This window comes from Myotis lucifugus, unplaced genomic scaffold (genome assembly GCF_000147115.1).
Source record: "Myotis lucifugus unplaced genomic scaffold, Myoluc2.0 scaffold_48, whole genome shotgun sequence".
In the NCBI taxonomy this organism is placed as follows: domain Eukaryota; kingdom Metazoa; phylum Chordata; class Mammalia; order Chiroptera; family Vespertilionidae; genus Myotis; species Myotis lucifugus.
Window position 1 is genome coordinate 3,988,221 of NW_005871096.1, and position 23,026 is coordinate 4,011,246.

Sequence of the window (23,026 nt, forward strand, 5' to 3'; positions counted from 1 at the left end):
AATAATTGCCTCGCTGGTTGTAAAGTAGGATTTTCTATTTCTGCTATTCTTTGGTGTTTATTAGCTCGAATTTTTAAAATAAAGATGAGCTTCCCACTATCCTCTTTTTCATGAATATCTATGGGTAAATGGTTCTTTTTTATTCAGTGTGTTCTAATTCATCCATATCATTTTGTTGTTCAAAATGATGACCAGCTCCTATGTCTTTTTGTCATGTCTGCATTAATAGTTGAGCATGTCTTGCTTTCTGGCATAAAAAGATGTTTAGGCTTATCTTGTACTTTACTTAGCTCAGGCCTTTACCCAACTATTTCTCCAAAGAGCTAAAATATTTAGAAACCAAAATCTGGGTAATTTTCCTTAAATATGCATATAATCAGAAAAAGTTAAACGTCACTCATCATTTGTTTAAGCTCCCCCACCCTTGAACTTCTGCTAAAATATTCCATGGAAGTACTGGGAGTTTAGAAATTAGAAGGAAAGAACCAGTGAGAGGAGGAGGTCATTGAAAGTGAAGGTCTTTGGGCTTTGGACCGGAAGTGGCACAGTGATGCAAAAAATGACCTGCGATGGTGCCAAAGACCAATTTAGATTATGTTGGAATTCTGCCCAGGGAGAGACTAGAGAGCCCGAGAAAACAATTTCTGCTTGTTTTCCAGGTAGACTCTGAAAACATTGGTTGCCCTTTTTTTAATATCCGGTAATGCTACGAGACTGTATTCCCCTGAGCTATGCATATGCTAATTCTTGCAGCAATTTAAGAAATATAGGTTTCATACTGAGAGTTCCTCAGTGCTCTACATTTTCAGTCAGTGTGAGGCATGTAGAGATGGGTGTATATTTCAGCATGTCTTCCTTTAAAAATTAAAATTCATAGATTTTCTTTTGAGTACTCATAGTTGAGTATAATATCTGAGTTTACTTGCTAATTATAATATTTGGTTGCAAATTATTAAAAGTGCCTATGTGCAGCAACTTGTGAGACACAGAAACCAAGAATTCCCAAGTTATTTTCCAAAGTAATCACCATGCATTTGATAAAATGATAGTCTCCGAGGGGGATCTTGAACTTGAACTGACTGATTTTTCTGGAACTCAATATCTCCTCTGTGATCTATTTTTATAAGTAATAGCATAATTAAAATGTTCATTTGCCTATTCTGTTCTTTCAAACAAAACAAAACACGATGCCAGTAGCTTTTGTTTCCATTTGCTTAGGGAACCTATGAAAATGCTTAAAAATACAAAAGCAGATTTGAAACAGAAGGGCTTTGTTTTTGTGGGTTTTTTTTTATGGAAGTCAGCATTTTTTGAAAGAAAACAAAGAAGTAACGACTACTACATCTATGCTTTGTGCAGCAGGAATATGGTTATTATTCAGGTGTACATACATCTAATCTTTCAGATGCTTTGTAGTTTTATGAAACAAAACCACATACACACACACACACACACACACACACACATACACACTGACTTTTAATCTTCAGTACATTTTTTGAGAATGGAGAGTCATAGTAAAGCAGCTGCTCTATACAAAATAGTTACTGGCTGTATGATATGCGAGAAGGTTAAACTGAAAATGGAAAGGGACACATCATTTAAATGTGCTGCTAACAAGTGCAGGTGAGTGAACTCAGGTGGGTGGGGGCCAATTTGACTCTTGAGTACTATCACCATTCAGTTCTTATGTGATTTCAGCCTATGGGATTAACTAAATGCACTCATGACTCAAGAGTCACCGCTTTTGGCAAATGGATTATTTTCAAAGTCAAATTCCATCGTGGTTGGGAACATTTTTAAAAAATATATATTTTATTGATTTTTTACAGAGATGAAGGGAGAGGGATAGAGAGAAACATCAATCAGCTGCCTCCTGCACACTCCCCACTGGGGATGTGCCCGCAACCAAAGTACATGCCCTTGACTGGAATCGAACCTGGGACCCTTGAGTTCGCAGGCTGACCCTCTATCCACTGAGCCAAACCGGTTAGGGCGTGGTTGGGAACATTTTTAATATAACTGAGTTCTTTTGGAGATTATAAAGATCAATCTCTCTGTTCTCACTTTCTATTTAAAACTGCCCAAGTGAGCCCTGACCGGTTTGGCTCAGTGGATAGAGCACCGGCCTGTGGACTGAAGGGTCCCGGGTTCGATTCCGGTCAAGGGCATGTACCTGGGTTGCGGGCACATCCCCAGTGGGGGGTGTGCAGGAGGCAGCTGATCGATGTTTCTCTCTCATCGATGTTTCTGACTCTCTATCCCTCTCCCTTCCTCTCTGTAAAAAAACAATAAAGTATATTTAAAAAAAAACAAAACTGCCCAAGTGAACGTTCATCCCTGTGCCCAAATCCATCACTCCTTGTATTTCTTTCATCTTGCTCTTGTTTGAAAGGAGCTTTATCCAGAACATAATTTCTTCATTCAATATAGAATTTCCTTCAGACATTAAGACAGTTTGTATACAATTATATAATTTAAAGATCTTTCATCTGGATTTTACCAAGTTCATGACTGTTTTAGCCAATAAAAGCAAATTATATTTTGGACTCTGTAATGGATTTATATACTTTGCACATCCCTGTTGGGGCTGGGTTGCCCTTGAACTGTGAGTTAGAAAATACTTTTAAGGGTACAGTTGTAAGACTAGATCTGTTAATACTTGTGGAGAAAGCTCCTGGTGTCCTGGGTCTTGGGCTGGCCTTCATTCTGTTGTCTGGATTCGTGTGTGAAATTAAAGTGGGGATAAAAAGAGATTTTTCCACCAAATGGCTCAGTCTTATTTTTATATAGCACATTGTTATTTTATAATTGGAAAAGTAGATAGGATTATTGTAGAAAATTTGGGTACCACAGGGAGATGCAAAGAAAGCAAAATTATTCTACTCTAATTCTATTATCTCTAGTAAGCAGCTATTCACATGTTGACTTATTTTTTACTTCTAGTTTTTTTTCTAGATGTAAATACTTTGAAACAAAATTGGTATCATAGTGAACATTTTGCCTTATAGTCTGCATTCCCACGAACACTACTTAAAAACATTTTCCCACTTAAATGCCTTACAGATTTAAAAAATCTCTTTATCCATTGTTGGATACTTAAAGTTTTCAAATTGCTTGAAATGATATTACTTATAATAGAAAACTTCTTAGTATATATCTTTATGTATAATTTACACTTTTTTTAAAGGATAAATTCAGAGTCTTTTTTTAATAAACTAATTTAAAGTTTGTCCTTTCCAGCAATTACGGTTAAGCCCTGTTATATGCAAGAATCTATCTTTATAACACCATCATCTTGGTCTGAAAAGAATGGTGCAGTAACACCTTATTTATCTAACACCATTAGGGGACTTCTCAGAAATAAATTTTTTCACATAACTGAAACTGACCCTAAGAGTCCATACTTGGTAATTGTAAACATTGTGAATGAGAATCTTTCTAACATTGTATTATATATGCTGCTATTCCCTTTAACATAATGAAAAGATTTGAAAAATCACAATGCAACTCCTGGTTTAAATCATAAGCAATCTTATACACCAGGGGTGGGGAACTTTTTCCTGCCAAGGGCCATTTGGATATTTATAACATCATTCTCGGGCCATACAAAATTATCAACTTAAAAATCAGCCTGCTGGACCGACTGGCAGGTGGTTGAGCAACGACCTATAAACCAGGAGGTCAAGATTCAATTCCCAGTCAGGGCACATGCCTGGGTTGCGGGCTTGATCCCCAGTGTGGGGGATGCAGGAGGCAGCTGATCAATGATTCTCTCTCATCATTGATGTTTCTATCTCTCTCCCTCTCCCTTCCTCTCTGAAATAAAAATATATATATATTTTTTAAAAATCAGCCCGCTGTATTTGGTCAAATATTTAATTAACTCACCTCTAATGCCTTGGCAGGCCAGACCAAATGATTTCGAGGGCCTTATACAGCCCGTGGGGTGGACATTCCCCACCTCTGTTATAAACACTAGTTATTGTACAATTGGTTCTGCTAAAATGTGATGCACGCATTTCTAAAAACCACAATGCTATGCAAAATCATGCAGTAGAACCCAACCCACAACACAACACTTACGGGATAAATGGGGTCAGGGACATAGCACTCAAAAACCTTTATCAGTGTTTACTAGTGATACATTAAAAAAAAAAAAGATAGGAACTGATCACAAATTGTAGCACAATTTTACACATATTAATTGGTTAAGGAATAAATAAATATGGCACTTTACCTTGACAAAGTCCTGACCTCTTCTTGTCTGAGGGTTTGGAAGGGTTGCAGCCTGTGAGGTATTCCTGAAATCTGAAGGAAGGTTGGGGCACCCGATGTGGATGGGTGTGGCTCATAGCACGCCTGTGGGAACAGACCACTAGTGCATGTGTGAGGCAGGACTTTTGCATTCTATCTAAACTTACACATCTGGGTTCTACCTGGGTGCAGTCTTCTGCTGTTACCCAGCGTTGCTTGCAATGAAATGATGCATAAACGAATGTGAAATTCGAGTTACGCTCAAATTGTTTCCTACTGTATCAGTCTTGGAACAAACACAAGGTTTAGCAGAATTGAGTATACTGTGTGGTAATACGGTGAAGTGGAGGAGATATTCTGCTTGTGTCTATCCTGTGTAGAGTTAATACGTGCAAAACAAGAATCTGGCATGAGAGTCAACACTATGAGTGTTGGCAGTAACAATGACAATAATAATAAAAGATGTCTATTGATGTTCCTGGGATTCTGCCTGCTTTTCAGTTACGACCGCTACTGTAGCAGTTCTTCCTGTCTTCTAATTGACCTATTTTTCAACCTCTTCTGGCTCACAGAGGAGTTCATCACGCTTCTTAGAATTACATCTAACATAAGGCCCCGAATGGGAGAGCACAGACTTGAGGTTATGGTTTACCTGTGGCATCTGTTTCACCGTCTCAAACTTTGTAATCTTGTGAATGAGCTATTATGTATGTATTCATTCACAGCATTGTTGGGGAAGTAACTTACGTTTTAAATCAGGTTATTATCATGCAGATTGTTGGATTTTCTGTTTTATTAGAAAAAAATTAACAGGACTCTTCTTATTCCCACCTGCTGCAGGGAAGGGTGCCTAAGGGGATATATCTGAAGGGCATAAGTTGCTGGTGATTTTCTTTGTTATTGCTCCCGTCTGTTCAAACTGCCTCTGTGTTTGTGAGATGAGCTCGCCTTTGGACGGTGGTGCAGGCACAAGTGTGATTGCGGTAGACCTGCCCTCCCAAGTCTCGGTATAATTAGAAGTCCAGATCCACCCTCAGTTGCTCTTTATGACTCCCTGAGAAGGACATTTTTACCATGAATGGTTGCCAAGAAGCCTCGCTGATTCCTGCTTTAGTAACTTTAATAAGACAACAGATCAAAAAGCGGTCCAGATTTAGCAAACCTTGTTAGTATTGTTCTGGAAGAAAGGTAGCTCACAAAACTCATCATTTAGCTATTCAGTGAAATCTACACTTTAATTATGCAGAGAGGATGTGAATAGCAATGGGATGTGTTGATTTTTAATTTCTAATCTGACTTTGAATTTTAACTATTTTTGTCTCTACACAATTTTTAGATACATCTGGGCTGCCTGACCTCACTGAGCGATTGCTATTAATTAACAAGACTTTGTGGGAGAAAGGAACTTGCCTTTTGAGCTTTGTACCAAAGATCTGGGAAAAGTAAGTCATTTTCTAACTAGCTTTTAAAAAAAATTCCGATATACTTCTCTCAGAAAGTTAACAGTGGGTCTGTGCCCTTTCTGCTTTCTTTCTTGTCCTGGCTTTGTAAGTTTTATGTATTCTTATGGATTTGAAACATGGAAAGGGACTCAGGAGACCTTTTCAAAAAAACCTTCTAAAGAGATTTGGATGACTCTCTGCATTGTGCCATTTCCTTTGGGTTTCAAAAACTGAGTCCTCAAGGTTGTAATAAAGCCTTTTATTTGATGTGCAGTAGATGAATTAAACTTTAAAAATAAGGGATGCAATGTGGTGTGACAGAAAAGTGAGTCCAGTTTTATGAGCTTCAGGTATTTTAGACTTTTATATGGGCTCTTTGATCCTGAATTTTTGGAATAAGAATGAAAGCCTTTTGGTTCTTTTCTTGTCTGGAAGGGAAAACAAAATGTAGAGTCACTTGTTCAAGATGTTCTTCATGTAGCCTGGTCTTGGAAGATTTGGTGCACCTGACGGTTTTATTATTTTATACCTTTTTGAGGGACTTTCAGATATGCTAATTGAGACACCTGTATGAATGGTTTTGCTATCTTTTAGAAAAAATTGCTTGAGACTATAAAGTTTAATTTTATTCTCTGATATTTTTGAAAAGGTAAAATGGGCCTTAAAAATAATACAGTCACTATACTTTGCTGTAGATACTATTTGGAAGCATGCATGGCCCATAAGAATGCAAGCAAAACAACACACACACACACACACACACACACACACACACACATACACACACACCTTCTTTCTGGCATGTTTCAGGAACAATATCATTGACAATAGGAACTGTGCATGCATTTAATTACTAAGTAGTTTTCTAAACTAAGTATGCCTTGTGTCTTACAGCTCCTCTACATATTTGATAGTACAAATGAACTAGTTGAAGCAGCTAAAGTAAAACAAGGCAGAAAAGAACTTTGCTCTAGAAGTTCTATAGAAACATTAAATAATACCAGATTTTATTGTTAGACTAGTGTCCCGGTGCACAGATTCATGCTCATTGAAAGGAAATTAATTAGAAGAAATATTTTAATATCGCTATTCGCCCTTTCTCTATAATAGAAGTGTCAACCAAATTCATGATCGACAATGACAGATTGAAACACACATGCAATTAGCGCCAGTGAGAGCTTTATATGTATCGTGCATGTGCGAGTCAACTTAGCCTTTTATAGATATAGAATAAACTTGATTAATTAGACCTGCTTTCTGATTTAGCTAAACTTTTTCCAGCACAGTGAAGGACCCCAGCTTCTCTTTCACATAATTGTCAGCAACACAGCAGTAAATATCAACAGGAAGCAGATTATTATTGTAGATCACGCAGGAAGAACAAAGGGTAAAATATTTAACCGTAGCAGTATTTGACTATATTCTGCGCAGTGAGACAACCTGAAGTCATTTTCAAGGTCCACCATTTCTTACTTCTTTTCAGTTGGGTCAAGTTTCTAAACTTTCTAAATCTCTGCTTTAGAAAGAAAATAGGCGAATAAAAAGAAAATAGAATTCCACTGAGTCTCCTATCTACCTACTCCAGGACTTCTGTGAGGATCAAATGAGATGAGGCATGGGAAATTGCTTCACAGACATTTGGTTAAAGTGTAAAATGTTTGCACCTGGCTATAAAGCAAGTCGCGTTCCTGGGCTGAAGAAACTGCAAGGAGGCTAGTCGCTAGGGAGAGGAAGCCGGGAGTTGTTGTGTGACATCATTACCCGGAGCCCACAGCGATGATCATTTCTGGGCTGGGCTGGGCTGTGGGCCACATTTTGCACCATGGGATCTTGACATCGTTGGCTGCGCTTTGGTGGGGTGTCACTCCTGGGTGGTGATGGAGCCTGTGTCCTACTTGGGGGAAGCCGAGTGTTGGTTTGTTGGCGCCAGGTCCGTGGTGCCATTTATTTTTAAATGGCTAGTGTGTGTCATGGCAGCTCCTGCGTTGAGCGTCTGCCCCCTGATGGTCAGTGCATGTCATAGCTACCGGTTGGACGGACACTTAGCCTTTTATATATATAGATTGTATTTACTATAAACTTACTTATAATTAAATTGTGTATTTTTTGGTAGTAATTATAATAATAAGGTAAGGGTCTTTAACTATGAACCCCATTTGAAGTTTAATAAGCTATTTGTATTGAAAAAATACTATACACACACATAGAGTACTCACACACCACGAATATAATTCTGAGTGCTGTCGAGTCTCTGCTCATATAGTCCATTGAAAGGAAGGACTTTGAAAATTTCCTCCCAAAACAGTTGCTTTGCTCCAGTGAAATATTGTAATAGTGAAATACTGTTGGCAATGGAATTTTAAAAAATGATAGCAGTTTTTATTTATTTAAATTTTGTAGTCTTATATTCACATATTGACCTTAAAATAAAGGAAATCCTATTGGTATAGTTGTTATTCCAACTTGTAAGGATATTTGAAAGAGGATTATGTTGGAAGTCACCAATCTGTTCACAGAAATGGAATGAAAAGGACAAAAGGTTAATTCTCTGGGCCTCAGGATTCAGATATTTGCAGTGGTGTTTGGATTGGAGATAGAACTTAGTCTCAGAAAGTAAGCTGCTTAAACAGCCTTTCAAATCATTTAGGATCTCTTGAAAATTTAATATAGTCTCTGGTGAAATATTTTGCTTCCATTATACCAAAATATTCCCTTTGGGACATTGTTGTAAAAGTCATTTTTCCATTTTGTGGAGGCAAGGTAGCTATAGGACTTTTGATCACAATAATAAGCTAAGACAGACACTGTGTTGCCAGAGGGACCATAGCAAACAGATCTCTGCTCACTAAACCTGATGTCATAGGTGAATTTTTATATGCACCAAAGGATGTTCATAATTCACCTTTAAGCTAGCAAAAAATAAAAGAAGGAGGTTATAGTATAAAAGTATGCTCCACATGGATCTCGTCCTGAAGAAATAGTTATGTGGAAGTGATCATTAAGGGAGGAGGAGGGACATCCTTTCTGAAATTTACAAGCCATGAGCAAACGGTGCTGACAGTACTTTGTACACTCTCAGGGGTGCTTACATGTGTTGGTGACTGGTTTCTTTTCGAGGAGGCAAGCCCACGGTTTTAGGGAAAATTCAGAACCACAGACCACCTCCGCACTTCTCTTTAACTCCCTTTTGTCCTCTACTTTTATTTTTTTCTTAATCACAAATATGTTTTCAAGTCTTCCCTGTTTCAAGTATTTTTATTTAATTATCTGAGGTCGATTTCTGGAAACTTGAGTCTGTAATGTTGACAAAATATAGATACACTTTTGAAAAATTAGCCATGGATGATTAACAAGTAAAAAAAACAGCTTCTATTTTATTATCTTATTTAATACGTGCATATGTTTATGTTAATACTAAAAGAGTATGCCATAAATTATTTGGTACCTTGTTTTTTTCCATTTAACAATAAATAATGAACTCCTATGCTAATAAATAAATTAAAAAAATCCTCACCAGAGGATATGTTTTTATTGATTTTGATGTGAGAGAGAAATATCGATTGGTTGCCTCCCATATGAGTCCCAACTGGGGATTGAACCCACCATCTAGGTATGTGCCCTGACCGGGAATTGAACCCACAACCTTTTGGTGCACAGGGCAAAACTCCAACTAACTAAGCCACCCGACCAGGGCCCTATCCTAATAAATATTTATCTATAACAGGGGTCCTCAAACTACGGCCCGCGGGCCACATGCAAATACAAATATTGTATTTGTTCCCGTTTTGTTTTTTTACTTCAAAATAAGATATGTGCAGTGTGCATAGGAATTTGTTCATAGTTTTTTTTAAACTATAGTCCGGCCCTCCAACGGTCTGAGGGACAGTGAACTGGCCCCCTGTTTAAAAAGTTTGAGGACCCCTGATCTATAATATCATTCTTAGTGAAAGCGAAACTGTTGGATCTTAGCTTTATGTTGATTTGAGGCTGCCCCGGCTTTCAGTTAGAGAGGAGTAGAAATAGCTAGGTTTTTCATTTGCAAACAGAGAATAGATTAGGACTCCCCTTCTGTAATCTCTGCAGTGTTTACTGTAACCAGACATCTTCTGAATAGGAGGCTCGTGGGGCTAAATATGTGGTTCAAATTGTAGGTGTTACTGTCTGACAGGTACTGTGTATAAAGCATTGTGTCTTCTTTGGGCCCTTTGTTCTATTACAAGAATGCAGGTGACATGTTCCTCCCGCTTAGCTGTCTCCATCAATATTTCTGTTCTTAAGGAAGGATTCTACCTACATATTTCTTCCTCGCAAGAAACTCTGTCTCAGATAAGGTAATGGGTACAGAAGGAACATTTATAGACTTTGGGATATAATGTATTGGAATAAATTTGAATTCAAATTAATTGGAGATGCAAAATGTTTTAGAGACCTTTGCATGCTTTCTCAATTTTAAGTTTATTTATTAAGCCAACATCTGTTGAGCAACTACTATGTGCCAGGCACTGTGTTAGGAGCTCATTATTCAAAGATTAATGAGATATGCTCTTGCTTTCAAGGAACTTAACTTGAGTTTCAAATTCAGAACTCAAATAACATTTATTCAGCTTGTACGGTATGCCGAGCAGTGGGCTGGATGGGTGGTCTTAGATGAGGTCTTTGGCTAGTAAAATTAAGTAATGATATTTATTGACCCATCCCCTCCAAATTAAGTTATGAATAGAATTTTCTAATCTATACATTTTTTTCTTCCATTATATTTTATTAAACTTTTGGTACCTGCTACTACTTGTTAAGTTAAATTAGCAAATGGGAAAAAAATTAAACAAATCACAAGCATTTAATTGATAAATTTAGAATGATGATTTTAAAAACATGTATGTGTGTGTGTACATGTATATTTTTTATATTTAGAAACCTGTATACATTTAATGTAGTCATACTTTCTCCTAGTAGAGTTCTTAGTTCACATGATACAAATAAACATATCAAGATTGACTTTATTTTTCTTTTTTTAAGTATATCAAGATTTAATAGCGTTCTGCCCTTAGTGTAGCTCCACTGTCTGAACAAGTATGGAAGCCATAGTGTTTAATCACTTGGTTTTCCCAGTAATTTCTGGATTGGGGATTATTGAAACTCAGGGGGCAAAGGAACTTGCTCACATTCACACAGCTAGAAAATGTTAGAGTTAGGATTCCAATTTCTATCTGTCTAACTCTTGCAGGATCCTCCTGAGTCCAGTGAGCTGGTGGGGAAGGTGGACTCACACATGCTCCGGGCCTGCCGAGGAGGGCCAGTCATTTCAGCTGAGGAATTGGGAAAGGTGTTTGCTGCACTGAAGAGCTTGCAGGGAAATCAGTCTCAGGGCTGAGCTAGAAGACAGAAAAGCGCAGAAGAGGAGGGGCTGCAGGAAATGCATGCCCCAGGTCATAGAGGAATGGAGGCTCATGGGTGTTCAGAGAGTGGCTGGGGATGGGCGTGTTGGAGAGCAGCGTAGGGTAGGCTCAGGTTGCAAAGCCTCGGTGCCAGAATGAGGAAGGCCTGTGTGTGCCATGCTGGAGATGTGGGCTTTTTAAGCTCTATATCAGTGGTTCTCAACCTTCTGGCCCTTTAAATACAGTTCCTCATGTTGTGACCCAACCATAAAATTATTTTCGTTGCTACTTCATAACTGTAATGTTGCTACTGTTATGAATCGTAATGTAAATATCTGATATGCAGGATGGTCTTAGGCGACCCCTGTGAAAGGGTCATTCGACCGCCAAAGGGGTCGCGACCCACAGGTTGAGAACTGCTGCTCTATATAATGTTGAGAATTTTACAGTAGAAGACATTTCATAACTGGAGGGGAGTTTTGCAAAGGTCACTTGGGGGCAGGCTGCAGTATAGACTGAAGAAGAGGAAACTGGAGACACAGGGCTGCCGTGCCAGGTTTTGCAGATTGTTGACCACAAGGGTACGTGTGAGTGGTGGTGGGGACGGATAATGGCCCAGCAGGTTATTCACCAAGCTGTGTGCTCTTGGGTTTGGGCCTGCACCTTTAAGAATTTTCGCAACAAGCTGCTCTGCTTGCTTTTAAATTGCTTATAAAATAATAGGAGAGATTAGATCAAGAAATAACCATGTACCCTAAGGCTTGAGTCTGGAGGTGGATGTGATGGTCTGTTTCCTGACTATGATGTTGGGCATGTTCCCCGTCCTCTCAAAGTCGATTTCCTCATCATTAAGGGAGAGTTAATAGGATCTAGCAGGGCCCCGGACAGAGCAGTTAAGGGGCATTGGTGAGAAAAGGAGCTAGGCAGGCAAGATGGACAGATAACAGTCCTGGGGCTGGAAGCCACTGCTAGCAGGCTACCCTGAGAGTGTCCTGAGAACTTATTAAGAGTTTTACATGTTTTATCTTATTTAATCCTACATCCATTCTGAGAGGTAGATGTCATTGCCTCATTTTAAAGATATTTTGAAACTTTGGCTCAGGTGGTTAATAACTTGTCTAATGTCACACAGCCAGGGAGTGGCATAATCAAGGCTTGAGCCTAGGTCTATGTGGCTCTCATGCTCTTAACAGCTGTGCTGAAGTGCTGTGCTTAGAAGTATGTGCTCTATGTTGAACTCCCTTAAAACCCAACTTGAATCTCTCTGATGACATAATCTGATTTTATCTTTTATTGTTTTCCACTTGAATTGGGTCATAGTTTTCATATAATGTTGTGTTTAATTTACTAGACTGTGAGATCCTGAGGAATGGGATGTAGTCTTATTAAATTTTTTTTGGTCTTTCCTAACTCTCTGTTCCCTAAATTATGCATAGATAAAGTGGTAAATCTCTAAAATTATTTTGTGTCCTAAAATTCAACAATTTTTAATTATGTAAGTAAGGCTTCCGTTGCAGTAAAAGTGAAGTAAAAGGAGTCACCTGCCCTGGCTCCATTGGCTGGAGCATCGTCCTGTACACTAAAAGGTGGCAGGTTTGATTCCCTTTCAGGGCACACACCTAGGCTGTGGGTTCTATCCTCAGTTGGAGCACATATGGGAGGCAACCGATCGATGTTCCTCACTCCCTCCTCTCTCTCTCATTAATAAAAACATATCTTCAGGTGAGAATTTAAAAATGATAAAACAAAAGGAGTCACTGGATTTTAGTGTGATATCTGGATTGATTGCTAAAGTTTTAGGAAATTCCTAATTGCCATTTTATCAGATAAATAATTGGTGACTTGCTGTCAAAGACTGAAGCCAAGATCAAAGTGCACTTTTGCAAGCCCTCTTTGCAGGCTGTGAAGCCGTGCTTTTGGCTGCATCGTTGTGCCGGATATAAAAGTCAAATGTCTTGAATGATCATTTTGAGCCCAGGAACCATGTTACACTGTCACTCATGCTGGTGAGGACCTCAGTTTGTAAACTCATGCGGAGCCCTTTTGCTGAAGGTCACTCTTGTTTGGTCCCTGCTGGGTGCAGATTGAGACAGCGGATAGATGTGCTTTCCTCCTTTAGGGCAGATCATCAGGGCCCCGGGGTCACGTTGCCTAAGTTTGCATCCAGCTTCTCTCTGCTTCTGAACTCTGTGACCTTGGCGAGAAAGAGTCTGTCAGATGAGGATGGGTAAGAAAACAGGTTGTCGTGATTGGTTCATGTGCTGCTGGTTCATTGGGAATTTAGGGGGGAATCCACATCCTGACGGGAGCCGCTTGTGCTTTAAGGAGCCCAACGTGTGAGCGCGGAGGACAGATTCGACGCTTCACTGTTACAGCCCATGTTTATCTCAGGGCGAGTCTTTGCTGATGTCATAGCAGAGGTCATGTTCTCTTATAACGAGTGCATCTCCTTCGTGAACTCTATGGAGGCAGGTTTGGTTGTGCTTCATACTCTTTGCCTGAGGACAATAGAACGTGATGGCTTTTAAGAAAATGGAAAATGCTATCCCAGATTGGCATTGGCTCTGGGCTTTGAGAAACTCAGGGTTTCTTTCATCTTCCAGAAGAACAGCCCAAGTGAGCTGTGAGAAAGGAAACCAGACCCAGGGATGTTTCCTAGCTTGTCTCTCTGCTGCTCCTGAGAAAGAGGAAGAGAAGGCCCTACACAGCTCCAGCAGCCTCAGTAGGTGGCGAGTTCAGGTGCGCTTGAAATGGAGCGCGTGGGAGCCTGCGGGAAATGCAAGAACAGCAGGATGGGCCTCAGATGCAAGAACAGCAGAATGGGCCTCAGAACATTGCTCTACTGCAAAAACAAACGTGTGCATAAATGTGAAGTCGAACAAAGACTCATGATGTTATGCCCTCTTGAGGTTTTATATCTTGGATTACTCGAAAAGCAGGCACGTCGGATAAAAATACTCCCCAAACCCAATCTTATTCTTGGAGTTTACACTTTCTCGTAGGGCAAACTAGGCTTGTGCATTCTTCACAGAAAAAAGCAGGAGCTCTCAATAAACGTAGAATTAAAAAACCATTTCCAGGGTCCCCTCCCCCCACAAAAAGCTTCAGTCCGCTGGTAATCCCTTAACATATGGATACTTCGGTGGGGGAATAAAATCGGGTTGTGCACCTTTCCTTTCACTTGTTAAACTAATTGTTGTTTTCCTGCATTTAAAAGCAGATGTTAAACTCTTCCTTTGATGTTCACCAGCAGACAGACTCCAGTTGTGTTGTAATATGTTTATTCAAACATATCTATTGTTTAAATAAAGATCAGCTGTGGCAAATTAGATTTTGATGGTTACATTTTGATCTGGAGCCACAGAACAGAATAGCAATTTATTCATTCATTCAATTCACATTCGTGTGATTCCTGCTTAGCCCCTTACATAGATTGTTTTCAAATCTCACAAATACCACAAAAACCTTGCAAACTAGATAGTGCTATCTCTATTTTATAGATAAGAAAAACAAGGCATAGAGAGTGATCAGAAAACTTACTCACGGTTACATTGCTATTAAGTGTCCGGGAAATACACATGGGTTTTTTTGGCTGCACCCAAAGCTGCCTTTTAAGAGGAGATAATCAATGGAACAAAGATTTTGAGGAGTTGGAATCAAGAAAAAAGAGGTTAACCTTGAACCTTTTGTTCATTCATTCATTCGGCAGATACCTAGTATTTACCAAGTGCTTATTTTGTGCCAGGCACTCTGCAAGGTGCTGCAGAGTCAGTGGTGGGCAAGACACGGTCGAGTCCTCACCAGCTTCAAGGAGGAAACAATGATTGAAGAAGAGTGTTTGCTCCCCCCAAAGCTGCAGTGTCTTGGTTGGGAGAGATTTTTTTTTTTAATTGATTTCAGAGGAAGGGAAAGAGAGAGAGAAACACTAATGATGAGATAGAGTAGTGATGGCGAACCTTTTGAGCTCGACGTGTCAGCATTTTGAAAAACCCTAACTGGTGCCGTGTCACATATAGAAATTTTTTGATATTTGCAACCATAGTAAAACAAAGACTTATATTTTTGATATTTATTTTATATATTTAAATGCCACTTAACAAAACAAAGAAAAATCAACCAAAAAAATGAGTTCGAGTGTCACCTCTGACACGCATGTCATAGGTTTGCCATCACAGTCATTGATAGAAACATAAATGATATGAGAGAATCATTGACTGGCTGCCTCCTGCACGCCCCCTACTGGGGATCGAGCCCGCAACCCAGGCATGTGCCCTTGACCTGGGATCCCTCAGTCCTCACACCGGCTCTTTAGCCACTTGAGCCAAACCAGCTACAGCTTGGTTGGGAGAGATTTTATAAAAAAATTTTAAGATGTGGAAATTTTGACACCTTAACAAAAGTTTATTTTATTATTCTTTTACATCAGTATATATACTAAATTAATCAACAGAGGGGTGGCTTCACTAGAATACTTCGCAATTGTACCCCTTGCTCGGGCTCCTTAGAACAGGCAGGGATGGAGGTTGGAGTGATACTATATTGAGTTTTAAGTAAAGTGTTGCAAACACAGATTTGAAAAATCACCTGGCAAAGACTGTCTGTTTCAGCTTTGGATTCTGCATTTCATATAGGAGGCACAGTGCCTGGCATGTAGCAAGTGCCAATACCTCTGGTTGGTTGGCTCCGCGATGGGAAATCAAATCGGGGGAAGGAAGCTCATAGGGAGGGGATTAGTTGGGTAACATCAAGGAGGAATGTGAGATTGGCAATAAAAACCCCCCGATAAATAAGCAAGGGGAGACATGACAGATTACAGACTTACTTCACATGTGCAAACTGTTTTAATAACTACGGTGGGGAGGAGCTGTGTTCAGAGGATCTGGACCTGCCGTTGAGTTTGGGTGCTTGGGAGAGACGGCAGCCTGCCTTTGATCGTCTAATTGGACTCTTCTGGCTTGTTGTTCACACATGAACCCTCTATGCCCTCTTTCCAACCACGGTGTTGATTTCATTTTTGAGATTTTTGGCTTTTAAGTATGTGGTAGGGTGACCAGACATGTTGGTTTGCTGGGACAATCCTGACTCTGCCTGTTTTCTGTTATTATATTTCGTAATGTTCCCTCTCAATATCATGTATCCTGGTTTGGAAGGTAAATTAAATGGCCACCCTGCTAAGAAGGGAATTTGTTGGTGGTCTATATCTTTAAAGGAAACCTTTATAGCATCCAGACTACTTTGAGGAATTAACTTAATGTGGCTGTAGTACCAGTAAAATTACACAATACACTAGTGTCTGATTTCTTATAATTAGTAGAAAGAGAAAATGAGTGGTAGCTGAAAAGAATCAGATGTAGGGAGGAATAAGTTGATTTCAACAAAATGAGCTTTAATTACAACTAATGGCTGGCATCGCCATATGAGAAAGGGCATTTAAAGGTTATCCTGATGATGGGTAGTGTTTAGGGGACCTGGCATGCTTCGAGGAAATCTTGGCATCATCAGTAGTTTTGATTTAGAGTTTCAGTGTTTCCACAGCAATGGTAATTGAATGCAGATGCATTTTCATTTGTTCTCTAAGTAGAAAGTAAAAGAAATAATTCTTTAGAACAGAGGCTTTGTCAGAGATTTAAAGAAATGGCTGGATGGAAAGTTGTTACATTCAGATCCCCCCGCCAAATCTTCTGTTAAATCGTGTCTTTTGTTGAAATATTTTAATCAAATGAGGCATTCATATAGGGACTTCAAGGGTATTAATGGAATCTATATTGGGATTTTTCTCTTAATAAATAGGGTTAAGTTGTTTTTTATAGTTCATTTGTATGGATTTGAAGAAACAAGCTAGTATTTTGTCATACAGATGTATGTGAAAGCTTTAGGTATTCAGGTAATGCCTGACAGTAATTGCAGTATAAGAGTGGGTGGATTAAAATCATGCTTATGACCAGTCTTTTCCACATTAATATTTTATGAGATAGTGATGCATTTGCCTTCAGGTCCCATTGTTTCTTGTTCCCTGCAGTTTAATCTTTCATAGGAGGGTAGATTTCTAGAGTAGAGGGACTGTTTCTATATAATCCTATAAAATTCCATTTGTTTTGGAATTAAATTTGGACTTTGCCACTGGCTATCTCTGGGTTAAGTTCTTTCTCTGAGGCTCAACTTTCTAGCCTATAAAATGGGGAAAACGATATCTATTGCTTAGAGTTAGTTAATATGTTTATTCATTCCAGAATCTGGAATAAATATTAAGCATGCTACACAAAGTTTAGTGTTCTCCCAGGCTTAGGAATCACTGGCAGATACTGAGGCTAGAGAGGCATGTGTTGTTACTGGAAGAGTGAAATTCAAAATAGTTAACCAGTTTCTGGCCAATCAGAATGGATTCTGACTGTAAACATTCTGGATGGTCATCATGGTTCTCACTGGATATCAGCCTGTAGTGTCAGTATCAGCAAATCTGTGTGTGACCTGGGATGGTGTGCAAGGAAACCCACTGTGCTTCCTAGTATAAATCAACGCTTCCTCCTCTGAGATGATCGGGAAGGGACACCCCCTTCATATGATGGAGTGAGCTAGCCTTCCACCTGGATTCCTGTCTCAAAGGTTCCCGTTTTCTTTGAGGACCTTGCTGATCATCGCTGCCAGCAGTGTGACAGCTCTTTGGGAACGGTGCTTTCCCATTTTCTATTCCATCCCTAATCTGGAAACAGGTCCTTAGTTCCTTATAGCAGATAGAAGTGGAGTTCATGACTTCTCACAAAACCTCGAGAGTCGCATAAAATTGGTTCCTTAGATACGTTGGCCTAGACCAGCGTTTCTCAACCTGTGGGTCACGACCCCTTTGGCGGTCGAACGACCCTTTCACAGGGGTCGCCTAAGACCATCCTGCATATCAGATATTTACATTACGATTCATAACAGTAGCAACATTACAGTTAGGAAGTAGCAACGAAAATAATTTTATGGTTGGGTCACAACATGAGGAACTGTAATTAAAGGGCCAGAAGGTTGAAAACCACTGGCCTAGACCCATTCTCACAGGGTCCTGTACAAGGCTGCCTCTCTGGCCTGACTCCTGACCCCCAACCCAGAAGTGACTGTCAGCCCATCTAGACATAGAGCCCAGGCATCAACGAGACTGAGGCCCTGGAAGAAGGAGGATCCCCCTCTTCCTCTGCCAAGTCTTTCCTGGCTGGTTCTCATTCCTTATCTCAGGCTCTGCTCTTCCCAGGACAATTGACATTGGGCACTTCTGCTCTCACAGGGCAGAGCCTACCCACTTCCACAGTGATCAAAAGCTTCCATATAATCCTGGGAGATTTCTTTCCCATGGCAGGGGTGAGTCAGTGGAACCATATTGGGCATATACTGGTGTAGTTAAAAGTCTTTAAGTAACTGTGTTGTGATCACCTCAGACCTGTTAGTTTGTCTGTCATTAAAAAGACAAGAGATAGCAAGTGTTGGCGAGGAAGTGGAGCAAAGGGATCTTTGTGCATTGCTGGTGGGAATGTAAATTGGTGCACCCACTATGGAAAACAGTATGGAGGTTTCTAAAAAAATTAAAAATAGACCTACCATATGAACCAGCGATTCTACTGTGAGAACATATCCAAAGGAAATGAAACCATTATCTAGTAGAAGTATCTGTGCTCTCCTATTCATTCAAGCATTATTTTTACAACTGCCAATACATGGAAGCAACCAAAGTGTCCATCAACAGTTGAATGGATAAAGGAACTGCAGTACATATACACAATGGAATATTACTCAGCAGCACTGATTGGTAGCCTCTACGATATAAGAGATGTAGACATAGTTATGTCACATAAAATTTTTTTTAATCACGTGTATAAAAGTCTTAATTATCTGACAGAAAATGGTCCCTCTTCCTATCTAGCCTTTTTCCTTCAAGTCTAAACCTTCCGAGAGGCTTGTTCCAGTGTTTGTCCAGAGTTTCATGTGTCTTGCTTCTCCAACAAGCTAAGCTCCCTGTTGCCAGCACCTGTGTCACATGCTTCATTTCTGTTCCACACCTACCACAGCCTTCTGTGTTTGTAGATGCACTGCTGGTGGGAATGCAGACTGGTGCAGCCACTATGGAAGACAGTATGGAGTTTCCTCAAAAAATTGGAAATGGAACTCCCATTTGACCCTGTGATCCCACTTCTAGGAATATATCCCAAGAAACCAGAAACACCATTCAGAAAGGATATATGCACCCATATGTTCATAGCAGCACAATTCACCATAGCTAAGATCTGGAAACAGCCTAAGTGCCCATCAGTAGATGAATGGATTAGAAAACTGTGGTACATCTACACGATGGAATACTATGCTGCTGTAAAAAAGAAGGAACTCTTACCATTTGCAACGGCATGGATGGAACTGGAGAGCATTATGCTAAGTGAAATAAGCCAGTCAGTGAAGGAAAAAATACCACATGATCTCACTCATTCATGGATAATAAAGACCATTATAAACTTATGAACAATAATAGATACAGAGGCAGAGCTGCCTCAAACTGATTGTCAAACTGCATCGAGAAGGCCAGGGAGGGTTGGGGGGCAGGAGGGAGGGGGGTAAGAGATCAACCGAAGGACTTGTATGCATGCATATAAGCATAACCAATGGACATAAGACACTGGGGGGTAGGGGAGGCCAGGGGATTGTCAAGGGCGGGGGGAAAAAAAGGACACATATGTAATACCCTTTGTAATACTTTAAGCAATAAAAAAAAAAGAAGGATTGGCGGTTCATTTGACTTGCTCTCAGTTCTACTTTTTCAAATGAGAGACGATATTTCACCATTTTATACTTTCCTTAAAACTTCATCGACTATCAGTTTACATTGTGTGATATTGGTGAAATCAGTGACATTTTAATTATATCTTGTCATATTTGTTAAATTCAGATTAAGAAGGTGTTTGAGAGATTATATAATCCAATGCAGATTCTTATAGTGAAATCTAAAAATCTGCTACTTCTGATGATTGGAAACAGAACCTTCACAGGACAAATGTGAAACCCCTCCGTGTAAATTTCTGTCCGATCCCGTTAACCATTGCAGAGGGGGGAACAAAGAACAATTTCTATATACCTACATACTCACTCACACTTTGGGTACAGTGAGTCCTTTTTGGAAATAGCTATCGAGGGTTCTACCATTTTGAAATTCATTAGCTGGCTATGAATGTGCCTCCTTTGTATTTGTGCCTAAGAAGCCAACCTTACTTTTAAATTTCTTAAAAAGATAGTGTTGGAGCCCTGGCTGGGTTGCTCAGTTGGTTGGAGTATTGTCCTATACACCAAAAGGTTAAGGTTAAGGTATATGCTGGTCCTGGCACATACCTAGGTTGTGGGTTGGATTCCTGATCGAGGGACATTCGGGGGGCAACCAATTGATGTTTCTCTCTCTCACAGATGCCCCCCCCTTACCTTTCTCTCTAGAAAATCAATAAAAACATAGCCTCGGGTGAGGATTTTTTAAAAAGGTAGTCTTGGAAACAGCTTTTGAGGCTGATTTCTTGGAATCCCCCTCTGCTTGCCCCTTTTCTTTTTTTCAGAATTGTATGTTGTTCCCTACAGAGCTGTGGTGATTATATTGTGTATTTACTTGGATACACACACCTATTGCTGCACATAATCACTGTCCATTGTGATCCCCAAACGAAAGAATGGTGCAGAATCTGGAATTGACTGAGATAAATTTATCTCAGCTTTGCAAAACACGGTGTGAACACAGTATAGTTCACTCAGACAATGGTGGGATGGAACTCTTGTTTTAGCGGCCATTAGATATTTCATGGGAACTGACTGCACAGAATATATGATAAAGATGGCTTGGCAGTTGATAGAATTTGAAGTCGCATTCACATCACCAACTGAGATGAAATAAATTTTTGGCCAAAGTGATTAATAGCCTGAATTCTGTGACTGAGGGATTGATCTCTTGGCAGGTCTTTATGAAATAACACCACAGGCAGGGACATTATGCACATGCATCAGGCTGTGCATTTATTTTGTAAGCCTCTCCCCAGGGGGAGTATAGGCCTGTGCTGTACGACTAACAAAAACTGTACTTGTACTTTGTCATGCCTTTAACTGTCGCTGTAGCTTGTCCTGAAAGACTTTCTCAGTTTCCAGAAACAATGGGCACCACAGAGAGAGGCTTTCTCTCTTTGCATCCACGTTTCTATTAATGCCATGACTGTTTTATGGGGCCCTTCTGGTCACATCAACAGTTTGTTCTAAGCTATCTATCTTAACTTCTAGCTTCGTCCGCAAAATTTGTGTGGTTAGCCTGAGACATGTGCAGATAAATTGCCTGGGGCTCAGCTTCTTCAGACTGGGAACTAAATATGCTGCAGTTGCTGAGCTGATGGATGCAGCTTTTCAGCAATATTGATGTCGCTACAGTCAGATATAAATCTTTGCATGCCTTGGTGTGCATTTTCATATTCATGTGCAGTTCTTGACCACTGGTTTCCAAATGGCTTCATCTCTCAGAAAGCTCTGTTTTAAGTAGAAAGACAAAGAAAATTGTTCTTCCTCACCCACTCACAACAACACAAATCGTGAGCGTAGTCTTTTTGCCAGACGTAAATAGTGGCAACTCCCAGTTCACACACTGATGACATTCCCATGGCTTGCTGTAAAGTCAGTGAGTGGTTTTGAACTTGGAATGTGTTTCCTAATAGGAGACACCAATTCAAAGAATAGTGGAGCCTATTGAAACTTCTTTAACCCATAACGTTCCAATAGCATTGTTGTCTTTGGACCTTAAAGCCTGACCTTCCCCCGTGTTTCCCTGTGGAAAGATGTTCTTGGTTCTGCTTTGGTATCTTAAGGAACATAAACATTTTATTCTTAACATCTGTAGACAGCCACCTATCTCCACCGGTGCATCCTGGGGCACCACATCAGGCAGCGTTCTTAGAAGCAGTGGAGACTGGCTGAATGATTTAAGCAGATAAGTAACTTCTGAGAAAATACTGGGTAGTTTCTTGAACTGCTGAAAGTTGGAAAGGGCAGGAGCAAATAGAGACTAAACAGTCAGGTTCATAGCCAAGGTCATCTGATATGATGAGTTCTCTGCTGGGTGGACCTGATCATTAAACACTGGGCCATGCTGGTCCGCATTGACCACCCTGTTAGCTACCAGACATTTGCCACCAACTCTGTCACCTTAGCCTTTACTGCCTCTGCGCATGGGGTGTTGTTACCATTGCTCTCAGCCTTGATATTTTCCTTCTGCCACTGCCCCTTTGTGTCTCCAGCTCTAGATGTAGGTTTGGCCAAGGCTAAGTCATGTGCCCATGCCTTAGCTGCAGGGAGTTCTGGGAAGGTGAGTATCCAGCCATATTGCCTCTGTGTCTACAAGTGTGGCTTTCGTCAGTACTCATGTGATGAGGGATTCCCCAGATATAAGAAGGGGGTTCAGATACTGTACTCTCCATCCTACCCCCCTCTATAAGGACACATCTTCATTATAAGACGCTACAGTGGGGTTCTGGTCGAAGGGGAGTGGCCAGCATGTTTATCCAGCTGAAGCTGCAGTTAATGGAATCAGTGGTAATGACGATGGCTCACTTTTCCTGTGCACTGGTGGTGTTCAGGGACCTCTTCACCATGTGTTACTAAAGCCGGGGTGGGGGGGGGAGTGACTTGATGATTTAGGCATATTTGACCTCTCACAGTATGTTCCTTACTACTTCAAGATAAAATTAATTAAGTTGAATATTAATGGTTTGATGGGGAGGAGCAGATTAAGGTTTATCTGTTTCCTTATTTATAGTATAAAATGAAATTTCACATTGTCAGTTAGTCTTATATAGTTGGATGGTTTAATCAAATTCTACCCTTTTTAAAATTTGTTTTTTATTTGCAATAAGACATATATATATAGCTTGCAACTTCCTGCCTACTTATTTGCATTATTCCCACTTCTCAGAG

The 23,026-nt window shown here is 40.1% G+C and overlaps 1 protein-coding gene across 9 annotated transcripts in view; it reads left to right on the forward strand.

Annotated features, from left to right (window-relative positions):
- APBB2 (amyloid beta precursor protein binding family B member 2) overlaps window positions 1-23,026 on the forward strand; it is a 256,229-nt gene that overhangs the window by 30,420 nt on the left and 202,783 nt on the right. For 8 of the 9 annotated variants that reach the window (XM_014455588.2, XM_023753627.1, XM_014455591.2 and 5 more), the window contains exon 2: window positions 5,594-5,699. The exons of the other annotated variant lie outside the window; for it this stretch is intronic. The gene's annotated coding sequence lies outside the window, so the exon portion shown is untranslated. The remainder of the gene's footprint in view (window positions 1-5,593; window positions 5,700-23,026) is intronic. 9 annotated transcript variants of the gene reach the window in all.